Source organism: Oncorhynchus clarkii, chromosome 10 (genome assembly GCF_045791955.1).
Source record: "Oncorhynchus clarkii lewisi isolate Uvic-CL-2024 chromosome 10, UVic_Ocla_1.0, whole genome shotgun sequence".
NCBI classification, from domain to species: domain Eukaryota; kingdom Metazoa; phylum Chordata; class Actinopteri; order Salmoniformes; family Salmonidae; genus Oncorhynchus; species Oncorhynchus clarkii.
In genome coordinates, this window is record NC_092156.1 from 43,397,701 (window position 1) to 43,412,488 (window position 14,788).

General features: G+C 41.6%; 1 pseudogene; it reads left to right on the forward strand.

The window, feature by feature from the left end:
• The first annotated feature begins 3,900 nt into the window (after positions 1 to 3,900).
• Positions 3,901 to 9,436, forward strand: LOC139419573 (seipin-like; annotated as a pseudogene).
• Positions 9,437 to 14,788: the final 5,352 nt, after the last annotated feature.

Genomic DNA, 14,788 nt, shown 5'->3' on the forward strand with positions numbered 1-14,788 from the left:
TTTCTTGTTTGATTGCCTTGCGGAGGGAATAGCTACACTGTTTGTATTCGGTCTTGTTTCCAGTCGCTTTGATTAAAAGTGGTGGTTCGTGCTTTCAGTTTTGCGCGAATGCTGCCATCAATCCACGGTTTCTGGTTAGGGAAGGTTGTAATAGTTACAGTGGGTACAACATCACCGATGCACTTGCTAATAAACTCGCTCACCGAGTCAGCTTATATGTCAATGTTGTTATCTCATAACAATCTGAATACTTATGAAAATAAGGTATTTCTGTTTTTGTTTTTTTATACATTTGCTAACATAAAAAAAAACGCTTTTTGTTTTGTCATTAGGGGGTATTGTGTGTAGATTGATGATCATTTGTTTTATTTAATCCATTTTAGAATAAGGCTGTAATGTAACAACATGTGGAAAAAGTCAAGGGATCTGAATACTCCGAATGCACTATATTTGCCATTCCTTTAGCCTCATCCCTCTCAACCATACCGTTTTTCAATTCCTCACCAATCCATGAGAATTTAACAGTTTTTACAGTCATTTTTTTAATGGGTGCATGCTTATTAGTAACTGGAATAAGCAATTTCAGAAATGTGTCAAGTGCAGCATCTGGTTGCTCCTCATTACACACCACAGACCAGCAAATATTATTTACATCAACAACATAGGAATCACAACTAAACTTATTGTATGACCTCTTATACACTATATTAGGCCCAGCCTTTGGAACTTTGGTATTCCTAGATATGGCTACTTAATATTGTGATCCCAACATCCGATGGATTTGGATACTGTTTTAAAACAAATTTCTGCGGCATTAGTCAAATGTGATCAATACATGTTGATGATTTAATTCCTGTGTTGTTTGTAACTACCCTGGCAGGTTGACATAACCTGAACCAGGTTGCAGGCACTAGTTACATTTTAAAGCTTCCTCTTGAGTGGGCAGCCTGATGAAAGCCAGTTAATATTTAAATCACCCAGAAAATATACCTCTTTATTGATATCACATACATTATCAAGCATTTCACACGTTATCCAGATACTGACTGTTAGCACTAGGTGTTCTATAGCAGCTTCCCACCAGAATGGACTTTAGGTGAGGCAGATGAACCTGTAACCTTATTACTACAACATGATTTAACATGAGGTCATCTCTATGCTTTACAGGGATGTGGTTCTGAATATAAACAGCAACATCTCCACTTTTGGCATTTCTGTATTTTCTGTAGATGTTATAACCATGTATTGCTACCACTGTATCAAAGATATTATCTAAGTGAGTTTCAGAGATCGTCAGAATATGAATGTCATCTGTTACTAACAAATTATGGATTTCATAAACCTTGTTTCTTAAGCTACATATGTTAACGTGGGCTATTTTTCACACTTTTCTGGGATGCTTGCTTGTTTTCATTGCTTTACTGGGAAGCTTAGCAGAAATAGACATGTTCATGCTATTTATGTTTGTGCAGGGTGAGCTGCACACAGTGGACTTCCTAGGGCACACCGCCTCAGTGCTAACAGTATAACTGTTAACAGTATAACTAATTACAATAGCTGTGTCATCGACATGTGTATAGGTGGCAGGGAAGTCAGGCGCAGGAGAATCAAACTTGGTATAATGGAGTAGTTTAATAACTTAAAAACACAGCTCCAAAACCATAATACATAATCAAAGCAAAGTGGGTACGAGGACCCAACGCGCACTAATACAAACTACATGAACAAACAAACAATCTCTGACAAGGACATGAGGGGAAACAGAGGGTTAAATACACAACAGGATAAGGAATAGGATTGGAACCAGGTGTGTAGGAAGACAAGACAAAACCAATGGAAAATGAAAAATGGATCAATGATGGCTAGAAGACCGGTTACGTCGACCCCCGAGCACCGCCCCGAACAAGGAGAGGCATCGACTTCGGCAGAAGTCGTGACAAGCTGTAGGATCAGTAGAGGCATTAATGTTTTTGTTATGCCTAACTGCTCTCTCACATGTCACAGAGGGAAAAACAGAAATAGGCCTATAATAGTTTTTACCCAGTAAGTTGACTGAAAACAGATTCTCATTTACAGCAACAAGGGGAGAGGAATTAGCCAATTGGAAGCTGGGGATGATTAGGTGGCCATGATGGTATGAGGACCAGTTGGGAATTTAGCCAGGACAGCGGGGTTAACACCCCTACTCATACGATAAGTGCCATGTGACCAGAGAGAGTCAGGACACTCGTTTAACATCCCATCCAAAAGACCGCACCCTACACAGGGCAATGTCCCCAATCAATGTCCTGGGATTTTTGATTTATACCAGTTGAAATAGTGCCTCCTACTGGCCATCCAAAACTACTTTCAGCAGTATCAGGTCTCCCCTCCAGGACCAACTCTGCTTAGCTTCAGAGGCAAGCCAACGGTGGGATGCAGGGTGGTATGCTGCTGCACTAGAAACCATATTCCTATAAATTCTAGAAGCAACAACGTCTCAGCCATGATGTGGTAGGCCACACAAGCTCACAGAACGTGAATGCCGAGTGCTGAACCACGAAGCACAACAAAATCAGCTGTCCTCGGTTGCAACACTCACTACCGAGTTCCAAACTGCCTCTAGAAATGCGTTTTCTGGAGTGATGAATCATGCTTCACCATCTGGAAGTCCAATGGAAAAATCTGGGTTTGGCAGATGCCAGGAGAATGCTACCTGCCCCAATGCACAGTGCCAACTGTAAAGTTTGGTGGTGGATAAATAATGGTCTGGGGCTGTTTTTCATGGTTTGGTCTAGGCCCCTTAGTTCCAGTGAAGGGAAGTCTTAACGCTACAGTATACAATGACATTCACAGCGATTCTGTGCTTCCAACTTTGTGGCAACAGTTTGGGGAAGGCCCTTTCCTGTTTCAGCATAACAATGCCACCGTGCACAAAGCGAGGTTCATACAGAAATGGTTTGTCAAGATCAGTGTGGAAGAACTTGACTGGCCTGCACAGAGTCCTGACCTCAACCCCATCGAACACTGTTGGGATGAATTGGAACGCCGACCAGGCCTAATCGCCCAACATCAGTGCCCAACCTCACTATTGCTCTTGTGGCTGAATGGAAGCAAGTTCCCACAGCAATGTTCCAACATCTAGTGGAATGCCTTCCCAAAAGAGTGGAGGCAACTCCATATTAATGCCCATGATTTTGGAATGAGACGTTCGACAAGCAGGTGTCCACATACTTTTGGTCATGTAGTGTAGCTAGCTATGAGGCTATACTTAATGTTTTGTCATAGAATGAGTCCCTAGTCCTTTATCTTTTACAGTTTCATATCTGTCTTGTGTGTGTGTGTATGTCTAATTGCTCACTCACATGTCCATTGGCCGTGTAGAAAAAAAGTCTTAAAACTCATTGTATGATGCACTAGAAATTATATTCCTAGAAATTCCTAAAGCAGAATGATTTATATCTTCCGACTGATGTAGATTTGAATGGTGCTTTTGTATTCCGTATCCATCTGCATTAAAGTCTCAATGCTATTATCTTCTATTTTACAGCTTGCTACAGAAATAATATTATAGACCTGTCAACAGCTCATTAACAGATGTTAAACTTGCAGTAGACAAAGAAAAGATAAATTAGCTAATAATTAATGTTATATTAAGGGATGTGACAAATATATAGATATAATTCCGTACAGCAGTTCACTTAAATGAGCAGGCCAATGTTGGCATTGTTGAGTGGGCGTCTTCCAATGAACAGGACCTTCAAAATATAAACTCATTTTCCAAGTAAACAGAGAGAGAGAGAGAGAGAGAGAGAAAGAGATAGCGAGGGGCTTTTGACAGGAGCAACAGGAATAAAAGGCAGTGAGATCTCAGCTAGTGCTGAGGAACGTCTGGAAAGAGTCAGTTCTGGGTTGGTCACCATGGGTGGTGTAACGGGACCAGTTTTCCTGTGGCTGCAAGTTGTGTTGGGGGTAACTCTCCACAGAGCCCGTCGTACTTTACTGCAGGCTGCTATCCTCTTCTGCATTTTAGCGCTGCTGGTCTGGGTGGCCGTCTTCCTCTATGGTAGCTTCTACTACTCCTATATGCCCACCGTCAGCTTCTCTGCACCAGTGCACTACCACTACAGGTACTGGGAGACATCATGGAAAGTTTGTTTGGTGCCTTTTTTTCTTCAAATTGTAGTAAAATCCAGTCTTTCTACTCCTTTCACTCACTTTGAATGGATTATTTTAAAAACAAATAATTGCTTTTGCATTAGCATTTAGCTACACTTAACAAAATGCTCTATGCTGTTGCACCTGATTTTTATTTTGTGCTGTTAGTACCATGTCAAGGTAAAAAGCATAGGCCCATGACGTCACACCTTTTTTCCTGGCCGCTGTTTGTTCTAGTTCCGACTGTGATGCTCCCAATTCCGTCCTCTGCTCTTTCCCTGTGGCTAACATCTCACTGCTGAAGAATGGCAAAGACCAGGTATGCTCTTCACACATAACCATCGTTTCCCTCACCCCGTCTATCCTGAGGTAGATGCTAATATAATTACAATATGCTAAGAAATGATCACTGTAGTCAGGTATGCTCATTGTCAGAGTATTCTATCCCTCACTGTCTTTCCTAGGTTATGATCTATGGTCAGCCATATCGAATCTCTTTGGAGCTGGAAATGCCTGAGTCGCTTGTCAACAAACAGCTTGGCATGTTCACGATTAAGATGTCTTGCTACACCAACGATGGCCAGACAGTTGCAGCTGTGGTGCGCTCTGTGAGTGCTAAAGTGCCAAGTTTATTCTGTTTGTCTTCCTACCAAACCTCACTATTGAGCCTCTCCAAGCGTTTCAGCGCCAGTTTGTTCTTGGTTGAACATAACGTGTCCGTTCCTTCCGTTTCCTCCCCACATAAAATATCCTCTCATACTTCACAATGTGATGTATTCGATTATTGTGGGGCCCTCTGAGTGACTGTTTTCTTTCCTCCAACAGGCTATGCTGCACTACCGCTCTAGTCTTCTGGAGACCTTGAATACTTTACTGTTCTCTCCTCTCCTGCTGACTGGGATGACGGAGCAGAAGCAGCTCGTTGAGGTTGAGCTCTTCTCAGACTACAAGGCCAATTCTGTAAGTGCTGTTTGTGGTTGCCTGTGCATGTCAAATATGTTTTCCTCTCCCACAGAGCTTGCACTTAGTTCACTGTGCCCTCTTACTGAATCAGATCATCATGATCTTGTGATTACCATTTGCAAGTTATCTGTATATTTGTATTTATTTAGGGGAGGTGGTAGATCAGCTTTAATATTGCAGATTGTGGCTCCATCAATGTAATGCCCTGCATCATCTATATTTTTTTTGTAAATATATAAATGTATATTTTTTCCTTTATTATTTTCCCCTAACCCTTCCACCCCTCCCCCAATTGGAGTAAACTAATGGACAACAACACTTAGGCTTCTACTCCCAGCTTATACATACTATATTCATTTTAGGGACACAGTGTATTTTACAATAGTTCTCTTTTGTCCCATCACCATCAAGTTTTGATTTCTGTTTGTCACACCCTGATCAGTTCCACCTGTCCTCATTATTGTCTCCACCCCCTCCAGGTGTCGCTTGTTGTCCCCAGTATATTTATCCCTCTGTTTCCTGGTTCTCTGTGCCAGTTTGTTTTGTGTGTTTCTATGTCAACCAGCTGGTTTCCTGTTCGTCTGCGGTTTGCATTCTCCTTTTTCTGGTCCTCCCGGTTTTGACTCTTGCCTGTTTCTGGACTTTGTACCCGCCTGCCTGACCATTCTGCCTGCCTTGACCATGAGCCTGTCTGCCACTGTACCTCCTGGACTCCGATCTGGTTTTTACCTTTGGTCGTGGACAGACAAATTCTCTTGCCTACTCCTTTGGATGACTAAACATTGCAAAACTCCAACCATCTGCCTCCTGTGTCTGCATTTGGGTCTTGCCTTGTGCCGTGATCCTATTTGCAGTGTCTTTTTCAATTGTGCTGTTTCACACAAGCTCTGAACCTATATACATTTTACAGACACATATTTGACATTAGTTAACTTATTATTTTTAGTTCCACCCTTCAGCTCCACTCAACCCATTTCATTTTTATTTGATGTAATTAGATGTACTTGTGAAACCCTCCCTGACGAAGCATGCTTCCCTTTCAGCAGCATTTGATGTTCATGTGCTTTCAATTAAACCGTACTTGGACAGACCTCATTTATTAAATAGTCCAGACACATACAACCTGTCGGAATAAAATGTCCTCTTTCAAAATAAGAATGAGTTTCCCATTTTATTAGACTTTTAATTGTCTTGCAAGCAAGACCACTTAGTCTTGCATTTGTTCAGTGCTGCAAGACTGGCCAACTCAGACTAGTCTTTTTAGGTAATAAGGTCAATATTTTTCTCTTATTGATCTCTGCTTCTCTCTACCTGTACATTTCTCTCGCTACAGTATCAACCCACTGTTGGCGCTGTCATTGAGATTCAGTCTCAGCGGGTGCAGGTCTATTCAGTTCAGCTCAGGATCCATGCTTTCTTCACTGGCATCAGGTCCTTCCAATAGTATCAATTTTTTTCTGTTTCAAATCCAGATTATTTGAGGCCAATTAAGTCAAATATATGGAATGTCATTTGTTCTTACCTACTGTTGTATCTTTTTTGTTTTCCTCCTATTTCCCATCCTCTTCTATTCCTATATCTGAACCCTTTGTCTTAATAGATACCTCCTGTACAATTTCCCGGTGACGTCTGCAGTGATCGGTGTGGCCAGCAACTTTGCCTTCCTCAGTGTCATTGTGCTCTTTGGATACCTACAGTTTGTATGGGGGGGACTTTGGCCTCCCGAGCAGGTCAGAGTCAGGGTAAGATGCGGTCTCATTTTCTCTGTAATAGGACGTTCCCCATCTTTGTAGTACATCTATATCTTACATTAAAATATAACTGCTGTGAGGTGATCCTCAGCACATCAACTTTGTTTTGTTTTTCTTGTCCGTAGGTTATGATGGGAGACACGACTCGCATGCAGTGGAGAAGAGAAGAGGCTCGGAAGCGCATGTCCTTCTCACAAAGTGAGTGAGTTCTACTCTGCAACAGGCATCACACGTATTGTGTAAAACAAACATAACATGGTTAATCTGAATGTGTTTTAGCTAAAATTCCCCAGAAAGACAATGATCATGTTGCTGAGCAGTTGGAAGAACCTAGACAAGAAGCATCAGTAATACAGAAAGGTGAGGGTGTGAATGTGTGAATGAAAGTGTATACACGAGTATATTAAACCAATATGTTGCCAAAACTTTTTTGGCAACCTGACCAAATTTACATAGAAATGTGAGTTATAAATGTGTAATTCTCATTGAAAGCAAGTCTAAGAAGCGATAGATCTGTTCTGTGCGCAGTGGCGATTTTAGAATGTAAATTTCAATTATGAAATTGATGAGCAAGCTAAGAATAACTTAGTCAATATAACTATTTGTTCACCATTTTTCAAATGTACAGCGACAGAATTCAGGACATGGGCCGTTCTTACAGTATTCTCCCTGTACACCAAGTCAGAACCGTAGGAAAAATAAAGGGGGCATATAAGCAGACACTGAAAGCTCTTACAATATTCAACAGGCTATAGGCTACATGTGCACCACCATGTCAGAACAGAAGTCTAAGTTATGAGTGGGAAAGGGACCAAAGTAGCCCATGTGCCTCACCCTAATAATAACAGCTTACTACACAACAAACATTTAGTATTATTTTCTTAGCTACAGTATACATATCTCCCCAGCATATTACATAATTTATGCAGCAGCATACAATACATTTTTGGACTCACCTTGTTGTGCTGTGCTCACTTGAACAGGAAGGTGAACTCACTGAAGTCTGAGATTTCCGAGTTTCCAGTTGTTTTGGATGCGGCAGAAGTCATGCTGGATTGACAACATGGCCAATGTATTCAACCTTTTCTGGCCTATGGTATTGCATGTGAATGTTTATCCTTTAAAGCTTGGAAAATAAACCCTTAAACTCAGACATGGACCACACACCCTCTCCACTGAGTAGCAGGCTAGTGATTGCTTTGCAACACTTGCAGTTAGCCATTGATTCCTTCCACACCACTCATTGTTGAATTTGTGATTTCCAACTTGTCTGTTTATGGCCGATGAGTACCGATACGGTTTATCTATCATTTTTCTTCATATGACAAGGATTGAAAAGGATTTGCCAGTAAATGATCGACTTGATTCATGATGATGACTGCTAGTCTAGCTTTCTAGCTAAGATTTTTAAAGAATCAGTCCAATCAAAGCTACGGTAGATATAACGTGATTTGACGTCATTTTATCTGTAGCCAATGACCTTGAGCCTTCTTGGATGGGCACTTCTAATGTAAATATGTGGTAGCACCCAAGGAGCTTCAATTTTCGAGCTATGTAGATTTTGTGATGACGTAGTATCCCCATGAGTGACAGAACACTGAGCCAATCACGGCACAACTAGATAACATTACCAACCCCTACACTCTGTATTTTCTCCACCACCACAAAAAGCACTCAGCTAGGCTGAAACACCTGCATTTTGGAGCTGCCTTACTCAAGAAAGGAAAAAGAGACCATGTTTGTTTTTGGCTTTATAAACTCATAGATTTTAAAAACATTTTTTGACATTATTTGCAAACTGATATGTGACATGTATTGATGGCAAAATAGGCAACGAAATTATTGTTGAAAATACAATATTTGGGGATATTTCAGTGATTTAGATGGTACAATGATTCTCTACTTTCTCTGCTTGTTTTATCACATACACTGAAATTAGGCAAACTATTAGAATTTTAGAAACCAGCTATTTTAAATAAACTGATGCTGATTTAATTTATACTGACTCGTCTCACAATGTGTTAGATTACTAGTTTAGTCACACGCTGGTTTGTACGTGAAGAGTAGTTGTGGATTCTGTTTATGTTTTGTGTAACATCATGCTATGAATGTTACCATACTGTTTTTATGTTCAGCATAGTTGCTGTTCACATTTTATTGTTGCATTCTGTCTGGAGCTGGAAACACCAGATGTGATTGGTTCACTGAAGGAGCCTTCGGGTTTGCCGGTGTCAAACAGGTAACAGACTCTTTCAAATTTCTTGAGTCGTTTGTAGGAACCTTTTCACTATTATGATCATTTCTTCATTATCTTCTGACGGTTATTTAATGACCTTAAAAGTAGAGGATGGTGCCTCATTTCATTCAGCCTAACTCAAACTGTCTCTTCTGCCTCCCTGTATCGGCTCTAGAGTAGTCGTCAGATGAGCCCCCAGTGCTCCTGGAGGCTCTTCAAATTTACGAGACCGATGCAAGTGAAGAGGAGCCTGCTGATCTGCAGGATAGAGGTGCAGTGGCGGGACCCAAGGTGCCTCAGCTAGGGGACTCTGCTGCGTCAGAGACGAGGACCCTGGATGAGTCTATGAACCATGGATCATCGCTCACAAGTCCCTCGACGTGCCTTTCCCTTTCACGCAGCCACAGAGGCATCCACTGAGAGTGAATTCCCTACAGACAGCGACTCCAGATACCATCGCACACAGACTGTTTTTTTTGTTGTTGCCCGAAAGCAGCACAACAAGGCTCCGCGACAGAAAATGAACAATGTAGGAGAGGCAAGCGGTCAAAGAGGGGACCAGGATCACAGGCCGTGGACACGGAGCAACAGCAGGACGCGGTAATTAACCTCTCCAAAAAAGAGCTCACTGATGTGTAAGTCTCAGTCTTATCTTAGGGCCTCTCTTTTGTACCTACATGAACAGATAAACCATACAATACGAAAGTAGATCTGTTTCAATTATTTTGCAAGATTACATTTAAGCACATGTTTTCTCAAAACACTGTTTCAGGCCTAGAAACCCAAACAACGAACTGGTACCCATTTTAAACCCAAAAGCAAATTATGTCCTATATTTAACAACTCCTCGATTAATACCTGTTGTAGTTTAGTCGAATGCATTCAGAAGAACAGGCCCTTAATGAACTAATGAAAGGTTCATCTTTGGTTATCAAACCTGCAGACAAGGGAGTGCTGTGGTCGTTTTAGACTATGAAAAATACAAAGAAGAGATTGAGACAACTCAGTAATGAACGTTTCTATAGGAAATTAAGTTTTGATCCCACACAGGTGTTCCAAAGGGATATATGCTTTAATCTTAAATAACCTTATCTCAAAACATGAATATGAATACCTTTGATGCAAATGTGCCATATGCCCATGCCTGTACATTTTTCAGAAATTACACAAACCTAAAACACAAGGCAATTAGCACTTTGTGACATCGGCTGATGTAAAAAGGGCTTTATAAATACATTTGATTGAATTATTCAGGCAGACCAGTGGTTGCAGGAATAGGCTCAATGCTAGAGCCATTGTCGAACTTCGTAGAATATTTTATTAAATCTCACGTGCAAGCATTGCCATCATATGTGAAATACTCTATAGACTTCATAAACAAGATCTCACCAATAATGGGATTAACAGAAGTACTTTGGTCACATATGTCGAGAGTCCACATACCAGAAGCCCTAGCTGACTATTTGAGACAGATACAAACAAATACCCACCAACAAACTTTATTCTAGAGTTGGCTGAATATGTTTTGATGTATAACTAGTTCAGGTTTGATGATGAATATTACCTCCAAACGAATGGAACATCGATGGGCTCCACATTCGCTCCAAGCTATGCTAATCTTTATGTGGGTCTTTTTGAAGAACGTTTTGTTAACATTAAACGAAAATCAATTTTTGAATAAAGTCCTGAAATGGTATCTATATATTGACGCCATTTTTTTTGCATATGGGGAGGAACGGGAGAAGAGTTGTCAGACTTTACGGCATTACTCAATGACATTGACCCCAATCTCCAATTCACTATTGATTGTGATACTAAACGTGTTCATTACCTCGATATGTGGATTGATAAATCAAATGGAATCTTGTTTACAACTCTGTATAGAAAAGAAACAGACAGAAATACTATATTACAGGGGGACAGCTTCCACCCTGAACCATTAAAAAGAGGACTTCAGTGAAGCCAGTTTTTCAGACTGCCCGGTATATGCCACTCCACAGAGGACAATCTAGAAAAAGCAGCGGAGATGCGCAATAGGTTTCTAAAAAGAGGCTACTCTCCACAATGTGTGGATGAAGCTCTTAATTTGGCATTGGGGAAAACACGAGATTAACTCGTACAAAAAAGACCCACGAACACTCTGTAATGTTCACCACCACTCCTCGCTCTTTAGTTTGGGTTTCAGCCCTGTGTTTTTGTTACATGTTTGTTTGGTCTTCGTCCCCGTGCCTTTACACGCACACCGTAATTTGGGCAAAATATATATATATTACGCATTCCTGCGTCTGTCTCCCAAATCATCCATGCCAATGTGACATAATAATCTACCATTAAGGGAGACGCTGTGACTAATCTGTCCAGCGCTGCCGCAATTTGGGCAGCTGCAATTGGGCCGTCCGACGTCGCCCCAACGGGTCCGTCCGACAACGCCACTTCAGCAGCCACAACTCGCCCGTCCGGAACTTCCATTGCGCACAACTGGCCCATATTCCTACTGCTTGTATTTATGTGCCCTTTGTTCACCATGGTGGGGTCGATTATTGTCACAATGTCTGTTGGTGTGTGTGAGTACCTGTGCTGTGTGTTTTGGGCATTCGTGGCCTCGTGGATTGCGCAGATTACGGGTCTCGTCCCGTGTGTTAATCATTGTGCGTGTGTTATTTATTTGAGGAACTCCTCGCTCTTTTGTTTTGGGTTTCTACCCTGTGTGTTTTGTTACGTGTTTCTTTGGTCTTCGTTCCCTTACACCGCACGTCGTAATTTGGGCTGAATAAAAAAACAACTATTACGCATTCCTGCGTCTGTCTCCCGAATCATTTTATGCCAACGTGACACTCCAGTCTTGAAATGCTTACTTAATTCCCTAGCCTGAATCATTGTAGCAATGACAGAGTTGTTCAGCCTTCGTTATATTTAAGGTTTATTTCAAATTTTACACGTGCAGCTAATAGTTGAATTGCAGCACAAGTAACTTAATTAAAAAAAATTGATGTAGTATACAATATTACAGTTAAGTAGCATTAAGCAGTCTCACAAAGTATGACATCGGGCTGTCTGTCAGTCAGAGTAGGGGGAAGGTTCAGTTTGTGACTGGATTGGGTAGATCTGCCACTGTCAGCCATTTGTAATCTTGGGGTTTTGCAAGCTTCTGGGCAGAGGATCTGCAGGATGGGTGCGGTGGGACTCCAAGGACTGCAATCCCAGGTCACTGCATGCAGAGTTGTAGGAGCTGTAGGTGGGGCCCATAATGATTTTGGTTGCACGTCGTTTGATCTTGTCAAGTTGATTGTGTTGTGAGACCTGGGTGCCATACTGGAGCGGTGTAATCGAGCAATGGACAGACAAAGCAGGTGTAGACTGTCAGGTGTTCGGCGGGAGATGGAAGTGGTGAAGATGGTTCATCATGAAGAACCTTCGGTTCCCTTCATCTTGTTTGGATCTGACCAGTCAGCTAGTTGGTTGAGGTCCTGCTGTATGGTGGAAGTGTCACATAAGGGTCTTGATTGGATGAGGTTCAGGTCATCCACAAAGGCCCGGGAGTTGGATAGGGTGCCCTCTGATGCACCTTTGACATGAGCCACAAATACAATTGGACCAAGCCTTGTGCCCTGGGGGAGGCCACAGGAGAGTATCATGGTACTGTATTGCTGGAATGGAATGGAAGTTACAAACCCATGGCACGATCTCTGGTCGGACAGATAATTGCAAAATGTGTTTCATTGCGATGGTGTGATCCACACGATCAAAGGCCTTGCTGTAGTCTGTCAGGACCCATGTGCTGGAGGTGCCTCTGGTGTCTGCTGTTCTGTACAACTGGTCTGCCATGCTTACAAGGCACTGGGTGGTTGAGCATCCCTTGAGGCAGCCAAACTGTTGGTTGAAGATGTTATTTTGGATATCCTGTGTCACCCATTCAGCAACAAAACCTTCACAACTTTGCCAGAAGGGGCGTGAGCTAGACAGACCATAGCTGGTCAATGCTCGGTGGATTAATCTTTGGCAGGAGGACCACTATTGCCACCTTCCCATTGATGTGGAACCACCCCTTCACGCAGGTGTTGAATATGTCAGTCGGGTGGGGGTGGATATTTCAACATCAAATTACTTGATGAATCTGCCACCTGGTTGGAACGGAGAGTTTTCTCCTGTGCATTTCCCATGGTTCAACAACAGCAAGGAGTGGCATAGCTGGCAAATATGCAGGTAGGTTTTTATGTTATAAATCTTAAGGAATGTGACTGAGCAGGTACACCAACATAGTTGAGAATGTCTTGGTGCCTGGGATTGAAGCCTATGGTCTCAGACCTGCTGTTTTCGACTCTCTCTCTCTACCGCACCTGCTGTCTCTAACTCTGAATGCTCGGCTATGAAAAGCCAGCTGACATTTACTCCTGAGGTGCTGACCTGTTGCATCCTCTACAACCACTGTGATGATGATTATTTTTTGACCCTGCTGGTCATTTATGAACGTTTGAACATCTTGGCCATGTACTGGTATAACCTCAACCCGGCACAGCCAGAAGAAGACTGGCCACCCCTCAGAGCTTGGTTCCTCTCTAGGTTTCTTCCTAGGTTCCTGCCTTTCTAGGGAGTTTTTCCTAGCCACCGTGCTTCTACATCTGCATTGATTGCTGTTTGGGGTTTTAGGCTGGGTTTCTGTATAGCACTTTGTGACATCAGCTGATGTAAAGATGGCTTTATAAATAGATTTGATTGATTTTATTATGGTTACCATATAAATCAGAGTGCCCTGAGCTGCAGAAGGCTGACCCTGAAGATTACACTGTTACAAATGTAATGTTTCTCCATTTCTTGCAGTATAGTTGTTATTTTTAAACATAAGGAACATGCATTATGTTTACACCTTTGCAATACATTATTGTATGACTTTCCTTGAGCAAATATGCTTTTTAGAGCTGTTACAAGGACCACCACGTATTGAATTGAAATTAATTTATTTGGGTCGAAACATATTCAGCAAGATGTACATTGTATTCCCAGAGGATAGCACTTAAAAGTATTTATTAAAAAATGATTTTGCCATCGACAACCGTCAATACCGTTAAGCCCTGCACAACTAACGTGCTGTTTCACATTTAACAACAGCAGAAATAAATGATGCTCAACTGGGACCACTGGCCGAAGTGATTTATTTTGAGAAAACACAACGCATGGAGAGTACATATACATCTGTTACATATGTTAAGGATAGACAACAAATATGAGGTTATTTTCTGGTGAAGTAGTTTTAGTTAATTTTGTCCTAGCAGTAGGATGGTAGTCTGTATTGTGATGTTGCTCTAACTTCCTGGCTTTTGATGTGAAATATGACAGGGGTTTCTTTGTACCTAGTTCACACCAATGTTGAAAAAAGCCAGTAGTGTAAAGTACTTCAGAAAAATACTTTAAAGTACTACTTAAGTAGTTTTGGGGGGTATCTGTACTTAACTATTTAGATTTTTGACAACTTTTAACTTCACTACATTCCTAAAGAAAATTATGTGCTTCTTACTCCATACATTTCCCCAACGCCCAAAAGTACTCGTTACATTTTGAATGCTTAGCAGGACAAAAAATGGACCAATTCACGCACTTTTCAAGAGAACATTCCTGGTCATCTCTAGGATCAGGTACTGTTCATTCATAATAATCTAAAGGCCAAACGGATTCTTAATTTTTTTATTTAACTAGGCATCAGATC